We start from the raw sequence: 16,072 nt of genomic DNA, 5'->3' as shown, positions 1-16,072 counted from the left end.
AGAAGTCAAATTGTCCCTCTTTGCAGATGGCATAATCTTGTATAGAGAAAAACCTAAAGACTCCATCAAGAAAACTGTTATTACTGATAAAAACAAATTCAGCAAAGTAGCAGGATACAAAATCAGCATACAAAAATTAGTAGCATTTCTATGTGCCAATAATGGACTAACTAAAAAGAAATCAAGAAATCAATTCCATTTACAATACCTACAAAAAATAAAATATCTAGGAATTAATTTAACCAAGGATTTGAAACTTCTCCACAATGAAATCTACCAAACACTGATGAAAGAAATTGAAGAGGTCACAAAAAATTGGAAAGACCTCTCATGCCCATGGATTGGAAGAATTAATATTGTTCAAATGACCATACTACCCAAAGCAATCTACAGATTCAATGAAATCCTTGTCAAAATACCAATGACATTCTTCACAAAAACAGAAAAAAAATCATAAAATTTGTATGGAATTACAAAAGACTCCAAAGCAATGCTGAGCAAAAAGAACCTGGAAGCATCACACTACCTGACTTCAAAATATACTACAGTGCTATAATAATGAAAGTAGCCTAGTATTGGTATGAAAACAGACACATAGACCAATGGAACAGAATAGGGAACCCAGAAATAAAATACAGCCAACTGATTTTTGACAAAGGCAACATGAACACACACTGGGGAAAGGACACCCTCCTCAGTAAATGGTGCTGGAAAAAGTAAGTATCCATACGCAGAAGGAAACTAAACTCTTATTTCTCATTATATACAAAATCAACTCAAAATGGATTAAAGACTTAAATGTAAGACCTGAAATGATAAAACTACCAGAAAGAAACATGAGGGAAATGCTTCAGGACATGGGTCTAGGCAAAGATTTTATGGGTAAGAATTCAAAAGCACAAGCAACCAAAACAATAATAAACAAATGAGACTATATCAAACTAAAAAGCTTGGAAATAATCAACAGAGTAAAGAGACAACCTGCACAATGGGAGAAAATATTTACAAATGTTTCATCTGATGAGGGACTAATATCCAGAATATACAGAAACTTAGCAGCAAAAAAAAAATCTGATTAAAAAATGGGCAAAGAAGGTGAGTAGACATTTCTGAAAAGAAGACATACAAATGGCCAATAGGTATATAAAAATTCAGTATCACTAATCATCAGGGAAACGCAAATTAAAACTACAATCAGCTATCACCTCACACGCATTAAAATGGCTATTATCAAAAACACAAAAGATAAGTGTTGGTCAGAGTGTGGAGAAAAAACGAAAACTTACACACTCTTGGTGGGAATGTCAGTATGTACAGATATTATGGAAAAAGGTATGGAGGTTTCTCAAAAAAAAAAAAAAACTAAACTAAAAATACAGCTGTCACACAACCCAGCAATGCCACTACTGGGTATTTATTCAAAGGAAAGGAAGTCAGTATATGGAAAAGATACCTGCTCCCCATGCAGGTTTTTCACAACAGCAGCATTTTTTACAACAGGCAAGATACAGAATCAAATGTCCATCAACAGGTGAATGGTTAAACAAAATGTGGCATATATACACAATGGAATACTATTCAGCAACATAAAAGTATGAAATTCTGTCATTTGCAGCAACATGGATGAGCCTGAAGTACATTATGTTAAGTGAAATAAGTCAGGCACAGAAAGATAAATGTTTCATATTATTCCTCATATTTGGGACCTAAAAAAATTGAGCTTATAGAAGTAGAGAGTAGAACTGTGGTTATTAGAGGCTGTGAAAGGTAGGGAGGATGAGAGGATAGGCAGAGGTTGGTTAACGGATACAAACTTATAGCTAGATAGAAAGAATAAATTCTAGTGTTCTATAGCACTGTAGGGTAAATATGGTTTACAATTATTTATTGTATTTTTTCAAATAGCTAGAAAAGAGGATTTTGAATGTTCACAACACAAAGAAATGATAAATGTTTAAAGTGATGGATATGCTAATTATCTAATTTGATCATTACATGTTGTATACATGTATTGAAATATCACTATTTATTTCATAAATATGTAAAATTATTATGTGTCAACTAAAAATAAAGGAAAAATTGATACAAAATAAAGATTGATATTAAAAGAGAAAAAATAAAGTGGATTATTGAAGTGTCAAATTATTATTGTTGAATTGTCTATTTCTCCCTTTATTTCTGTCAATTTTTGCTTTGTTTCTTTTGGTGCTCTAATTTTTGATTATTAATGTTTGTGATTGTGATATCTTTCTGATTGATTGATTATTTTATCATTATGAAATGCTCTTCTTTATCCTCAGTAACATTTTAAAATTTTAAAGTATTATTGTTTTAAAGTCTATTTGGTCTGATATTAACATAACCACTCCAGCTTTTCTGTGGTTTCTGTTTACATGCTATATCTTTTCCATCGTTTTACTTTCAATCTATCTGTGTCTTTAAATCAAAAGTGTGTCTCTTATAGACAACACACATGTTCTTTATCCAGTCCAACATTCTCTGCCTTTTCTTTTCTTTTTTTAATTTCAGCATTTTATTGGGGTACAACTATTTAGGTTATGTATGTTGCCCTGCCCCCAGTCCGAGCTTCAAGCGTGCCCATCCCCCAGACAGTGAGCATCGGACTCATTATGTAAGTATATACCCTTCCCTTCCTCCCCCCTCCCATCTGCCTGACGCCTGATAAATGTTATTCCTATGTGTGCACTTAGGTGTTGATCAGTGAAACCAATTTGCTGGTGAGTACATGTAGTGCTTATTTTTCCATTCTTGGGATACTTCACTTAGTAGAATGGGTTCCAGCTCTATCCAGGAAAATACAATAGGTGCTATATCACCATTGTTATGTCCCCAAACAATAAATGTTGGCGTGGATATTGAGAGACAGGAACACTCATACACTGCTGGTGGGACTGCAAACTAGTGCAACCTCTGTGGAAAGGAATATGGAGATATCTTAAAGAGATACAAGTAGATCTACCATTTGATCCAGCATTCTCTGCCTTTTGAATGGGTTGTTTAATTTATTTACATTTAATATTATTATTAATATACTTGGATTTACATCTTGCATATTTTTTCATATGTCTTATGTCTTTTTGTTCCCTTTGTTTACTTTTTTTAAATTTTTCTTTATTTTGGCATATTATGGGGGTACAGATTTTAAGGTTTCAATAAATGCCCATTTCCCCCCCTCCCCCCAAAAGTCTGAGTCTCCATCATGACCATCCCCCAGATGGTGCACATCTCACTCATTATGTATGTATACACCCGCCCCCCTCCCCCCTCCCACCTCCCCAATACCCTATTACTGTAGTACCTATGTGTCCACTTAGGTGCTACTCAGTTAATACCAGTTTGCTGGAGAATATATCTGGTGCTTCTTTTTCCATTCTTGGAATACTTCACTTAATAGTATGGGTTCCAGCTCTAACCAGGAAAATATAAGATGTGATATTTCACCATTGTTTCTTAGAGCTGAATAGTACTCCATGGTATACATATACCACATTTTATTAATCCATTCTTGGATTGATGGGCACTTGGGCTGTTTCCACAGCCTTGCAATTATGAATTGTGCTGCTATAAACATTCGAGTGCAGGTGTCTTTTTTGTAGAGTGTCATTGGATCATTTGGGTAGATGCCCAGCAATGGGATTGCTGGATCAAATGGTAGATTCACTTGTAACGCTTTAAGGTATCTCCATATTGCTTTCCACAGAGGTTGAACTAGTTTGCAGTCCCACCAGCAGTGTAGGAGTGTTCCTCTCTCTCCGCAACCACGCCAGCATTTATTGTTTGCAGATTTTTTGATAAAGGCCATTCTCACTGGGGTTAAGTGATATCTCATTGTGGTTTTGATTTGCATTTCCCTGATGATTAGAGATGTTGAGCATTTCTTCATAGGTTTGTTGGCCATTCTTCTGTCTTCTTTAGAAAAATTTCTGTTCAAGTCCTTTGCCCACTTTTTAATGGGGTTATTTGATTTTTTCCTCCTAATTTTCTTGAGTTCTAAGTATATTCTAGTTATCAGTCCCTTATCGGATGCATAGGATGCAAAAATTTTCTCCCATTCTGTAGGTTGTCTGTTTACTTTCATGACTATTCCTTTGGCTGTGCAGAAGCTTTGTAGTTTGATCATGTCCCATTTATTTATTTTTGTTGCTGCTGTGATTGCCTTTGGGGACTTCTTCATAAACTCTTTGCCCAGGCCAATGTCTAGGAGAGTGTTTCCAACTTTTTCCTCTAGAGTTCTAATAGTTTCATATCTTAGGTTTAAGTCTGTTATCCAGCGTGAGTTGGATTTTGTGAGAAGTGAAAGGTGTGGGTCCTGTTTTAGCCTTCTACAGGTGGCTATCCAGTTTTCCCAGCACCATTTATTGAAGAGAGATTCTTTTCCCCAGTGTATGTTTTTGTCTGCTTTGTCAAAGATGAGATGGCTATATGAGGATGGTTTTATATCAGGATTCTCACATCTGTTCCACTGGTCAATATTCCTGTTTTTGTGCCAATACCATATTGTTTTAATTACTACAGCTTTGTAGTATAGTTTGATATCTGGCATATTAATGCCTCCCATTTTGTTTTTGTTGCCTAGAATTGCTCTTGATATTCGGGGTCTTCTTTGGTTCCATACGAAGCATAAAATTATTTTTTCTATATCAGTGAAGAATGCTGATGGGATTTTAATAGGTATTGCATTGAATCTGTTGATCAGTTTGGGTAGTATAGACATTTTGATGATATTGAGCCTGCCGATCCACGAGAATGGTATGGATTTCCATCTGTTTACATCCTCTGCTATTTCCTTCCTCAGTGTTTCATAGTTCTCCCTGTAGAGGTCTTTTACCTCTTTGGTTAAATATATTCCTAGGTACTTTAATTTCTTTGTTGCTACTGTGAAGGGAATTGAGTCTTTGATTTGGTTCTCAATTAGATTGTTGTTGGCGTATATGAATGCCTCTGATTTCTGTGTATTGATTTTGTATCCTGAGACTTTACTAAATTCATTGATCAGTTCCAAGAGTTTCTTGGTTGAATCCTTGGAGTTTTCTAGATACAATATCATATCATCAGCAAACAGTGAAAGTTTGAACTCTTCTGCCCCTATTTGGATACCTTTGATTCCATTTTCCTGTCTGATTGCTGTAGCCAAGACTTCCAGCACTATGTTGAACAGAAGTGGAGATAGTGGGCAGCCTTGTCTGGTTCCAGTTCTAAGTGGGAATGATTTCAATCTTTCCCCATTCAGTATGATGTTGGCTATGGGTCTGTCATATATGGCTTGTATCATTTTTAGGTATGTCCCTTCTATGCCTATTTTGTTAAGTGTTCGTATCATGAAAGGGTGTTGAATTTTGTCAAAAGCTTTTTCTGCATCTATTGAAAGAATCATGTGGTCTTTGTTTTTGCTTCTGTTTATGTGGTGAATTGCATTTATAGATTTACGTATGTTGAACCATCCCTGCATCCCTGGGATGAAGCCCACTTGGTCGTGGTGGATTATTTTTTTGATAAGTGTCTGGATTCGGTTAGCTAAGATTTTGTTGAAAATTTTTGCATCTACATTCATTAAGGATATTGGTCTGTAGTTTTCTTTTTTTGTTGCATCCTTTCCTGGTTTTGGTATCAGAGTAATATTCGCTTCATAAAAGGTGTCGGGGAGGTTTCCGTTCTTCTCGATGTTGTGGAATAGTTTCTGCAAGATAGGTACTAGTTCTTCTTTGTAAGTATGGTAAAATTCAGGTGTGAAGCCATCTGGACCGAGACTTTTCTTTTTAGGGAGATTTTTAATTGCTCTTTCTATTTCAGCTGTTGAGATTGTTCTGTTCAGGGAATCTATTTCTTCCTGGTTGAGCCTAGGGAGGCTGTGTGTTTCTAGAAATTTGTCCATTTCCTCCACATTTTCCAGTTTCTGTGCATAAAGATTTTTGTAGTATTCATAAATTGTATCTTGTATCTCTTTGGGATCAGTTGTGATATCTCTTTTTTTATTCCTGATGGAGCTTATTAGAGATTTCTCTTTTCTGCTTTTCGTTAGCTTAGCCAATGGTGTGTCAATTTTGTTTATTTTTTCAAAGAACCAACTTTTTGTTTTATTAATCTCCTGAATAGCTTTCCTGTTTTCAATTTCGTTAAGTTCTGATTTGATCTTGTTGATTTGACTTCTTCTGCTGGGTTTGGGGTTGGTCTGTTCTTCTTTTTCCAGCTCTTTGAGTCGTTTCATTAGATTGTCTATTTGTGATCTTCTTGTCTTTTGGTTATAGGCATTTATGGAGATAAACTTTCCTCTCAGAACTGCTTTAGCTGTGTCCCAGAGGAGTTGATAACTTGTCTCTCCATTGTCGTTTTCTTCATAGAACTTTTTTATTTCCGTCTTGATTTCTTCATTTACGAAGTAATCATTTAGTAGGAGGTTGTTTAATTTCCACGTTTTTGTATAGAAATGTGAGTTTCTGTTAGGGTTGATTTCTAGTTTTATTCCACTGTGATCTGAGAAGGTACATGGTATGATTTCTATTTTTTTAAATTTCTTGAGATTTTCTTTGTGTCCTAGGATATGGTCAATCTTAGAGAATGTCCCGTGAGCTGATGAGAAGAACGTATATTCAGTGGATTTTGGGTAGAATGTTCTGTAGATGTCTGTCAGACCCAATTGTTCTAGAGTTTTGTTTAAGTCCATTATTTCTTTATTAATTTTCTGTTTGGAGGATCTGTCTCGTGCCGTCAGTGGGGTGTTGAAATCTCCGGCGATTATGGAGTTGCTATTAATCCATTTGCTTAGCTCCAGTAAGGTTTGCTTTATGAATCTGGGTGCACCTAAGTTGGGTGCATATATATTTAAAATTGTTATCTCTTCTTGTTGGACTGTGCCCTTCACCATTATATAATGACCCTCTTTGTCTTTTACTGCTTTTGTTGGTTGAAAAACTAAATCGTCTGAAATTAGAACTGCCACACCAGCCTTCTTTTGGCTTCTATTTGCTTGGAATATTGATCTCCACCCTTTTATTTTTAGTCTATATGCATCCTTGCAGGTTAGATGTGTTTCCTGAAGACAGCACAGACTTGGCCTGTATTTTCTTATCCATTCAGCCAGCCTATGTCTCTTGAGTGGAGAGTTTAAGCCATTCACATTTATTGAGAGAACTGATAGGTAAGGTAGATTACTGATCATTCTGTTGGGTTGGATGTTGTTGCTATGATTTCTGTGTTGAGCCATTGTAATATCTGGCCTTTTATATCTTTGAGTTTTGGTTGTTTTTATATTCGTGGGTTATTATTATGATGTTCCGTGCATAACGCTGTTTTAAGTACTTCTTGTAGGGCTGGTCTTGTCTTGGTGAATTCTCTGAGCCTTTGCTTGTCTGAGAATGTTTTTATTTCTCCTTCATATACGAAGCTTAGTTTTGCAGGGAATAATATTCTAGGCTGGGCATTGTTTTGTTTCAAAAGAGTGAGAATGCGGCCCCAGTCTCTCCTTGCTTGTAAAGTCTCATTAGAGAAGTCTGATGTTATTTGAATTGGCTTTCCCTTGTATGTTACTTGCTTCTTTTGTCTTACAGCTCTTAGAAGGGCCTCTTTACTTGATACTTTGGTTAGTCTGATGACTGCATGTCGTGACGTCTTCCTGTTTGCGTTGAATCTCCCAGGGGTCCTCTGAGCTTCTTGAACTTGTATATCAAGATTTTGAGCAAGGCCTGGGAAATTTTCCTCTATTATATCTTCAAACAGCTTGTCCAAGCCTTGAGTGTTGTCTTCTTCCCCTTCTTGTAACCCTATGACCCTCACATTAGGTTTCTTCACATAATCCCACAGCTCTTGTAGGCTTTGCTCTTTTCTCTTGTTTCTCTGCTCTATTTGTGTGACTGATTTATTTAATTGGAGGGTGTTATCTTCAAGCTCTGAGATTCTTTCTTCTGTTTCATCTACCCTGTTCTTGAGACTTTCCACTGTATTTTGTAGTTCCTTGAATTTATTCTTCATTTCCAGGAGTTCGGTTACACTTTTCTTCAATGTGTCTATTTCTTTTCTCATATCCTGGAGACTTTTTGTGGTTTCTTGGTGTTGGTTATTGAGTTGTTGTTGCAGCTGGGTGAGTGTTCTTATGTTCCACATACGAAATTCCTCTTCTGTCATATTGGTTGCCTGATTTTGGTTGGTGTCCGTTTCTAGGGTGCTGGTGCTCCTCTTTGTGGGTGTGTTTTCCGTTTGGTTCTTCATATTTCCTGAGTTCTTTCGCTGATTTCTTCCCATGTCGATCAGTTGTTGTTTCTTTCCTTAGGTTATTGTTTGGGTATTCATACACCTTGTTTAGTTTCTGAGGCGTTAGGTGGTGCCTGTGGGTGAAATTGGACCACTCCCTGTATATTGAGTCAGTGGGTGCCGTGGAAAGGCTGTGCAAGATGCCGTCCCTGTCAGTAGGTGGCGTTTGCTTGGAGGAACAGGCTATGGTGTTGATTTTGAGTCCTGTTATCAGCTCTCGTTCTGGGCGGAGCTGGGTTGGGTAAGCCTGCCCTCAGGCCTTTAGCAGGGGTCAAAGTTCTGTTCTCTGCTTCCAGGGAAAGCTGTCAGGGTGGGGCTGGAATGGTCCCGCTCAGCCAGAAAGTCTGGGTGTGGGGGTGGGGCTGTCTGAGACCCGCAGTCTGCAGCAGGCCTCGCTTTTTTCCACCCTCCCCAACTCCGCAGCTACTCCTGGGCCTCTGCCAGCAGGCCAGATCACAAGACACCAGGTCCTCCCGGACTGTGATGCCGGCGGGGAGGTTCCCTGCACAGGAACGCCACCTGGTTTGGGCGCATGGCCTCCTCCTGGGAGGAGGGTTGCCCTGTAGGACGCCAATGTGCCCCTGGAGGCACACAGACCTCAGTAGGCTGTTCATGTATAACCCTTCTGTGCCCGGGCAATGCTAGCCCTCGGTGCAGGGGATCTGGTCTGCAGGTCCGACCTCTGGGTCCCAGAGTTCAAACTGTATTCCCACCAGGGAGAGGATTTCCGGTCCTAATTCACCCACAGGGAGCCCATGCTGGGTCTATGTCTCTCAGCCTCTGAGTCGGTGCCGTTTTCCTGGGAACACGGTGCCAGCAGCACCTGGGAGGGCGGGCGGGGTCCCAAACGGGAAGGTCCCATTCCCTGGAGGTGCCTCCGGCTGGTGGCTATATTGTCTCTCTGGGCATCCGCGGGTAGGGTCGGCGGAGGGGAGGGGGAGGCAATATGGCGCCTGCCGCGCGGCTCGGGTCCGTGCACACGGAGGTGCCCGGAGGAAGTTGGGAACCTGGTGCCACGTCTGCTACAGGCTCACCGTTGGCAGGCGGCGGCAGTCTCTGAGCCGGTGCCTGCAGGTCTCTCCACCCGCTGGGGAGCCCACCAGCAGTCCCGAATGCAGGGGAGGGGAAACTGCAATTCCACCTACCCTCTCCGCTGGTCTCCGGGCTGCTCCGATGGTCTCATCCTCCAGTTCTCCTCCGCAGCCTCTTCCCGTGGAGTCTCCCGAGGTCTCAGGTACCCCTCCTTCCGGCCCTTGTCCGCTGTATGCTCGTCTTCTTGCTTCTTTCCTCTAGTTTCTGCTGGAATCTGTCTTTTCTGCAGAGACCCTCTGTCTGGCGGTGTTATTCGTCCGCCATCTTGCTCCGCCCTTCCCTTTGTTTACTTTTGCATTGAGTATTTCCTAGTATAGCATTTTAATTTCATTAATGTACTTTTCACCATTTAAAAAAATTTGTTAGTGGTTGCTCTTGGATTTTCCATGTACATTTTAACTTATCAGAATCAGGTTCAAATTTACACTAGCTTAATTCTAGCAACATATAAAAATGTTATTTCTATATAGTTCTATTCCTTTATATACTTTGTCACTATCTGCATAATTACCTTTAACATAATGGTTTATTTTTCATGAGGATTCAAATTACTCTCTGGTATCAGTTTCATTTAGCCTAAAGAACTTCCTTTAGATTTTCTTATAAGGCAAGTCTACAGGCAATGAATTCTTTCAGGTTTTTCATTATGTGGGAACATCATTATTTTGTCTTCATTATTGAAAGAGAACTTTACTGAATATATGATAACTTGGTTGACTTTTTTCATTTTAGCACTCTAAATTTGTCATCCCACTGCTTTTTGATCTCCATTTTTTTCTGATAAGCAGTCCACTTTAGTATTACTGGGGTTCTCTTGTATGTGATGAATAGTGTTTCTCTTGATGTTTTCAAGATTTTTTCTTTTTTTTACATATTTATTTCTATATATTTATTTGTGTTATTTTAAGATGAATTAATAAATATTTTAAAATTTTCCCCATTTTAATTTTGAATACAATAAATATTGATAGATATAATCCATGGAAGCAAAAGCTTGGTGAGGTCCTCAGTACTTTTTTATTATTTATTTATTTATTTATTTATTTTTTATTTTAGTGTATTATGGGGGTACAAGTGTTAAGGTTACCATTTTGATTATGCTGTATCTGGGTGTGGATTATTTTGTTTCTCCTACTTGGAGTTTGTTAAACTTCCTGGATTTGTAGATTAGCCTTGTCTATCCACTTTGAGAAGGTTTTGGTCATCATTCTTCTAATTTATTTTTAGTTTTTCTTTCTTTCCTCTCCTCCTACTACTCCCAGCATGCATATATCTCTATGCTTAATGGTTTCCAGTATTTCTCTGAGGCGCTATTCATTTTTCTCCATTTTTCTGTTACTCATTTTGTATAATCTCTATTCATCTGTTTTCAAGTTTATTGATTCTTTCTTCTGCCAACTCAAATCTACTCTGGAGTCCCTCTAGTGAATATTTCATTTGGGTTATTGTATTTTCAACTCCAGAATTCCATTTTGTTCTCTTTATAATTCCTATCTGTTTATTGGCATTCTCTATTTGATGAGGATTTTTTTTCATACCTTCCTTTCATTGTTTAAGCCTGCTTTTTAAAGTTATTTTAATATTTTTATAATATCTGCTTTATAGTCTTTGGTAAATCCAACATTTAGGCTCCTTCAAAGTCAGTTTCTTTTGCCTGCCTTTTTTCCTATTATGGGCTATGCTTTCCTGTTTGATTCATATCTTGTAACTTTTTTTGAAAACTGGACATTAAAAATAATATATGACCTCTTTTTCATATAAATACTATATGAAGTAGCTTTAGGTAATGACCTTCTCTCCTCATTTCTTGGACTTGTTATTTGTTTGGCCATCCATTTATTTTTTGCCTTGTCTAATAAGAATTTTGTGAAGCCTAGTTCCACTACAGTGTGCAGCCTCTGATGTCCGTGCTCAATTTTTTTTCTTTGTTCTTTTGGCCTGGCTTCTTAGGGGTCACCCTTGGGTCCACATGAACCATTTATTCATCAAAGATGGATTACTTCTCTTATCCAGTTAGACTTTGACTCTTCACTTTTGAATGTGTGTGTAGCTTGGAGTTTGTTTTCACAGTTCCGGGTGTTTATGATTTTTTCTACATTTAGCCAGATGTTTTCTCTCTGGTCTCTTCTGTGAGGGGGCAACTCTGAGCATGTACACAGTGTTTCAGAGCACTAGGGTTGAGTGTGACTTTACTTTTAGGCCTGGATTCTTATGAGCAGTGCCTGGGTCAGAATAGCTTATTGTTTAGCTAGTGTTTTATCAGAGGTTGTGTTTAAGCACATTGATCTGATGGATCTGTGTGTGGCTTGGAGAACACTTTCAAGTTTGCCTCATTTTCAAGTCTGATTACCCCTGAGTAGGTGTAGCCTAGCCTATGCACACAGGTTTGAAGACTTCCAGTGATGCTGGTGGGGCTATGCTCAGCTGTTTCTTTCTCTTGTTCTATCTGTTAAACTTCTGACCAGTTTGCCATTGCACTAGCTCTTACTAGTATCGTGGAGCTGGAGCTATCATCCCTCTTTTAGTTAACCACCAAGATATCCATTGTTTTCAATAACACCCTTAGCTGGGCGCAGTGGCTCACGCCTGTAATCCTGGCACTCTGGGAGGCCGAGGCGGGCAGATTGCTCGAGGTCAGGAGTTCGAAATCCATCCTGAGCAAGAGAGAGACCCTATCTTGACTATAAATAGAAAGTAATTAATTGGCCAACTAATATATATAGAAAAAATTAGCCGGGCATGGTGGTGCATGTCTGTAGTCCCAGCTACTTGGGAAGCTGAGGCAGTAGGATTAGATTGCTTGAGCCCAGGAGTTTGAAGTTGCTGTGAGCTAGGCTGGGGAACAAAGCGAGACTTTGTCTCAAAAAAAAAAAAAAAGAAAAGAAAAATAACACCCTTAGATATAAACTTCTCTGCATTCCGTTCCAAATAAAGACAATCCGCAGAACCGTTAGAGCTTTCTGTCCTTAAGACCTACCTCTTCCCTGGCATAAACTCAGCATCACTACAGTGGAGCTGAAGGCAGAAACAGTGACATGTTTCTTTTGGAGTAATACCCCTGCTAAATGAGCAAGTCCTGGGAGGAGGATAGTAGCCCCTAATATTCTCTGCTTGCATCTCCCAGCATGGAACCTATGCCCTATGAGCAAGCTGTGGTGGGCTGATTGGGACCCCAGTATTCTTGATCTGCCTTGCCTGGAGCAGAGCCCTCACCCAATGAGTAGGAGCTAGGTGGGGAAAAGAGAACCAGTCCTTTCAGCTATACCTACCTGGGACAGCACTTCTACAACAAGGGGATGCTAGGGATAAGTAATACTGGTGGCCTGCCCCTCCTGGAGTGAAACCCTAGACTAACCTTGACCTGGGTCTTAGCCTTGACTAACAGCTGAGAATAAAGTGAGCCTCCCTCTTCTCTTAGTGACACCTGCCTGGAGTAGAGCTTACATAATACTGGGATAGAGATGGAGTGGGGTAGTGTCTCAAATGCCACTTATTCCTACTATTCTTACCAAAATAGTAGATTTACTTGAATAAGCATTTCTTCACTTTTAATATGCCATTAGGATAATTTCCAGAGAAAATTGTTGTTTTTTTAATAATTTTTGCTCGCTAAATGTTTGTTTCTCTAGAGAAATGATCCACCAACCTCCTTATATCTCAATTCTGTATGCTCTACCAGCAATGATTTCTTAGATGTAACACCAAAGGCATAAGTGATGAGAAGAAAAGATAGATAAATATTGGACTTAATCAAAAGTAAAAAATTTGGGCTTTAAAAGATACTGTCAAGAAACTGAAAGGACAACTTATATTAGTTTTCTATTGCTGCTGTAATAAATTACCACAAACTTAGTAGTTTAAAAATGTCAAATCTATAGAGACACACAGTAATTCATGGCTGCTTACAGCTGAGGATGGGAATATGGACTGACTGTATTTAAACTCAAAGTTTCTTTTTGGGGCCAATGGAAATGTTCTAAAATTAGGTTGTGGTGATGGTTGCACAACTCTGTAAATATACTAAAACCCATTGAATTGCACTTAAAATGGATAAATGTTATGGTATGTAAATTATATCTCAATAAAGCTATTAATTAAAAATGATAAATGTTTCCCTACATGCTACTTATTGACAGATGACTTCAGTTGATATACATATGCAACCTTAAGGGAAATGATAGAAAGGAAAGGAGATAGAAAATAAAATATAATAAAACCTACACTCCTAGTCTTTTTCTCTGTAATTAAGACCTCAGGAAGGAAATTGTCCATTAGTAGGAATCTGCTTTTCTCCAACTTGGATAGACAAACACATGAGCAGGTTTTTCATCTGGGCTCTATTTCAGAAATGTACATATATATATAAAGATGGAAGCGTGGGAGATTTTTGTAAGACCCTCCTGTTACTTCAGAGTGTGGGCCTCCCACAAGTGTATTGCTGGCTGTCTTTACTCATGAAGTGGCTTTTTGTTCATTTTAATACTTTAATTTCCTTAGTTAATGGGGAGAGTCCACACCATTGAGTTATGCTGGGGCTATAGCAGGTGCTGGTGACCAGAGAAAAATTCACTCCAAGTGCAAACAAGCCAAGGGCTAGAGCTGGCCTGAGGATCAGGAGCTCCCTTCCCTTATGAAGGCTTTTGCCTGACTTCTGTACACTTGCTTTAGCTGAAACATCACCCCCACCCACAGCAGCCACATTCCCTGTCCTTCCCTGAACATCGCTGTGGGCCTCCACACTGATTTTCCTTCCCTCCTCTGGACATCTGTAGAAATGTCTTTTCTGCATTGCTGCAAACTTTCATTTTTTTCTCTCCCTCTGCTATTACTTAACTCAAGGACAGAGGAAATAGCTGCAGTCCAGAAACACACATAATAAAAAGAAGAAGAAGAAAGAAAGAGAAGAAGCCCCAAACTCATCCCAAATCATTAAGAAAATAATTCCATAGGATTTGGTTGGGAATTGCCATGCAATATGGGGAATGTGAGTGAAACGTGCTAATCAGAGCCCTTTCTGCCTGGAGCCTACCTGACTTCTCTCCACCCTCCCAAGCCAGCTGGGCTTGGCTAGGTCCAGGGTAGCCACAAAGCGGCCAGCTTAGAAAATGGAGACAAATGAGCAGGCACCAGAGGGCAAAGCAAGATTTGTTACTAGTTTTGAGGCCAAAGCAACACATGCAGTGTTTAAGGGATATGGAGGTAGATATTGCGAACCTGGAATCTCAGCTTTGAGGTTAAAGATTGAGGCTGATTTGCAGTGACTTCTAGAGACAGCATTTTCTGAGCTGGATCTCCATTTGCTTTACCACCCTGACTTTTACCTTAATTATTGCCATGCTTGCCTGACTCAGTCTCCCTGAAGCCAGTCAATACCTCTTCTGAACTGTCTGCCCACAGGGCTGTCACACATGCTCTTTCCAAAACAGAGATCTGATTTCATTACTTCTTCTCTTCCAGTCTATCTCATCTCCTCCAGGAGAAAACTCACATTCCTTAACATGGTATATGAGACTCTTTATAATCTGGCCTTAACCACTCTAGCCGTGTGCTCTATCACCTGTCCTCACCCTCAGGTAACCCTACAAAATTGTTTATTATTTTCCCAAACAGTTTTTTCCTTCCCACATGAGTGCCTTTGTATCTGATATTCCTTCAGCCAGGAATGAATGCTCCCCCACCTTTTTCTTCATTAGGGTGTATCTCACCCATCATTCAAGACTAAGTGCCTCTGGTGAAAGTTTTGCTGGGGAGGGGTTTTCAGTTTCTCCTCATTGCCAGGGGTCACTGAACATGCCTTGCGAAGACAGAGTGGTACAATGGAAAAAACCTAGATGATGGAGTCAGACTGTGTGATGATGAGCAAAAGACTTAATCTCTCAGTTTCTTGGTCTATAAAATGGGAATATGAATCCCTACAGGGCAAAATTGTTGATATTGATAAGTGTCGAGCACAACATCTGGTACATGGTAGGTACTTGGGCAGTGTTGCATGTTATAAAAGAAATAGAAAAATAATTTCTTCACCTTCAGTTGGGACTCTAAGGAGGAGTTTCTCATCAGGCAACCAAGTGAGTGGTGTTCTCTGGGGCCTGTTTACCTAATTATCTTCTTGTGGTTCACTTGTCTTTGGCCACCCTTATGTCTAGAGGATGTTTTGCAAGTGTTCTGCCTTCTTGAGATCAGCCATCAGCTTCTTTCCTTTCATGTTCCTTAGAAATCTGTGTGGGCAGGCATGAGGGGGGAAGGATGAAATTCAAGCACCCTCTTCTTTTCTTCCATGCCCTAGTCTTGCCCTCAAGCCTCAAGGGATCTAGCAGTCACTCCCATGTTGACCTTCCTCTTTCCTGAAACCTGCTCCCCTAGTCTTTTTTTTTTCCTGCAATTGAGATTTCAGAAATGACATTATCCATGAGCAGGAATCTACTGTTCTCAGATTGGGATGGACATACACATGAACTGGTTTCTCATCTGGACTCTATTTCAGAAATGTACACAAGATGTCAAAAATATACCACTTGGAACCAGAGCACTATTTATTGTGAAAAAATCAGGGGAAAAATTTTCCTTGCTTCAATTCCTACTGGAATGTAAAATAACTATGTGCTGATGCTGCATTTTTACAGCATTGAGTTAGTTACCCTCAGGGTCACTGGATGAGTGGTGCATGGATACACACACACACACACACACACACACACACACACACACACACATT

The 16,072-nt window shown here is 39.3% G+C and overlaps 1 protein-coding gene across 2 annotated transcripts in view; it reads left to right on the top strand.

The window, feature by feature from the left end:
- Positions 1 to 16,072, top strand: part of SHROOM4 (shroom family member 4) — a 274,200-nt gene that overhangs the window by 92,532 nt on the left and 165,596 nt on the right. Inside the window, exon 2 of one of the 2 annotated variants that reach the window (XM_075999098.1) lies at positions 2,530 to 2,632. The exons of the other annotated variant lie outside the window; for it this stretch is intronic. The gene's annotated coding sequence lies outside the window, so the exon portion shown is untranslated. The remainder of the gene's footprint in view (positions 1 to 2,529; positions 2,633 to 16,072) is intronic. 2 annotated transcript variants of the gene reach the window in all.

Source organism: Microcebus murinus, chromosome X (assembly GCF_040939455.1).
Source record: "Microcebus murinus isolate Inina chromosome X, M.murinus_Inina_mat1.0, whole genome shotgun sequence".
Taxonomy (NCBI): domain Eukaryota; kingdom Metazoa; phylum Chordata; class Mammalia; order Primates; family Cheirogaleidae; genus Microcebus; species Microcebus murinus.
The sequence above is the reverse complement of the archived record's forward strand: the minus strand, read 5'-3'. Positions and strand labels throughout refer to the sequence as shown.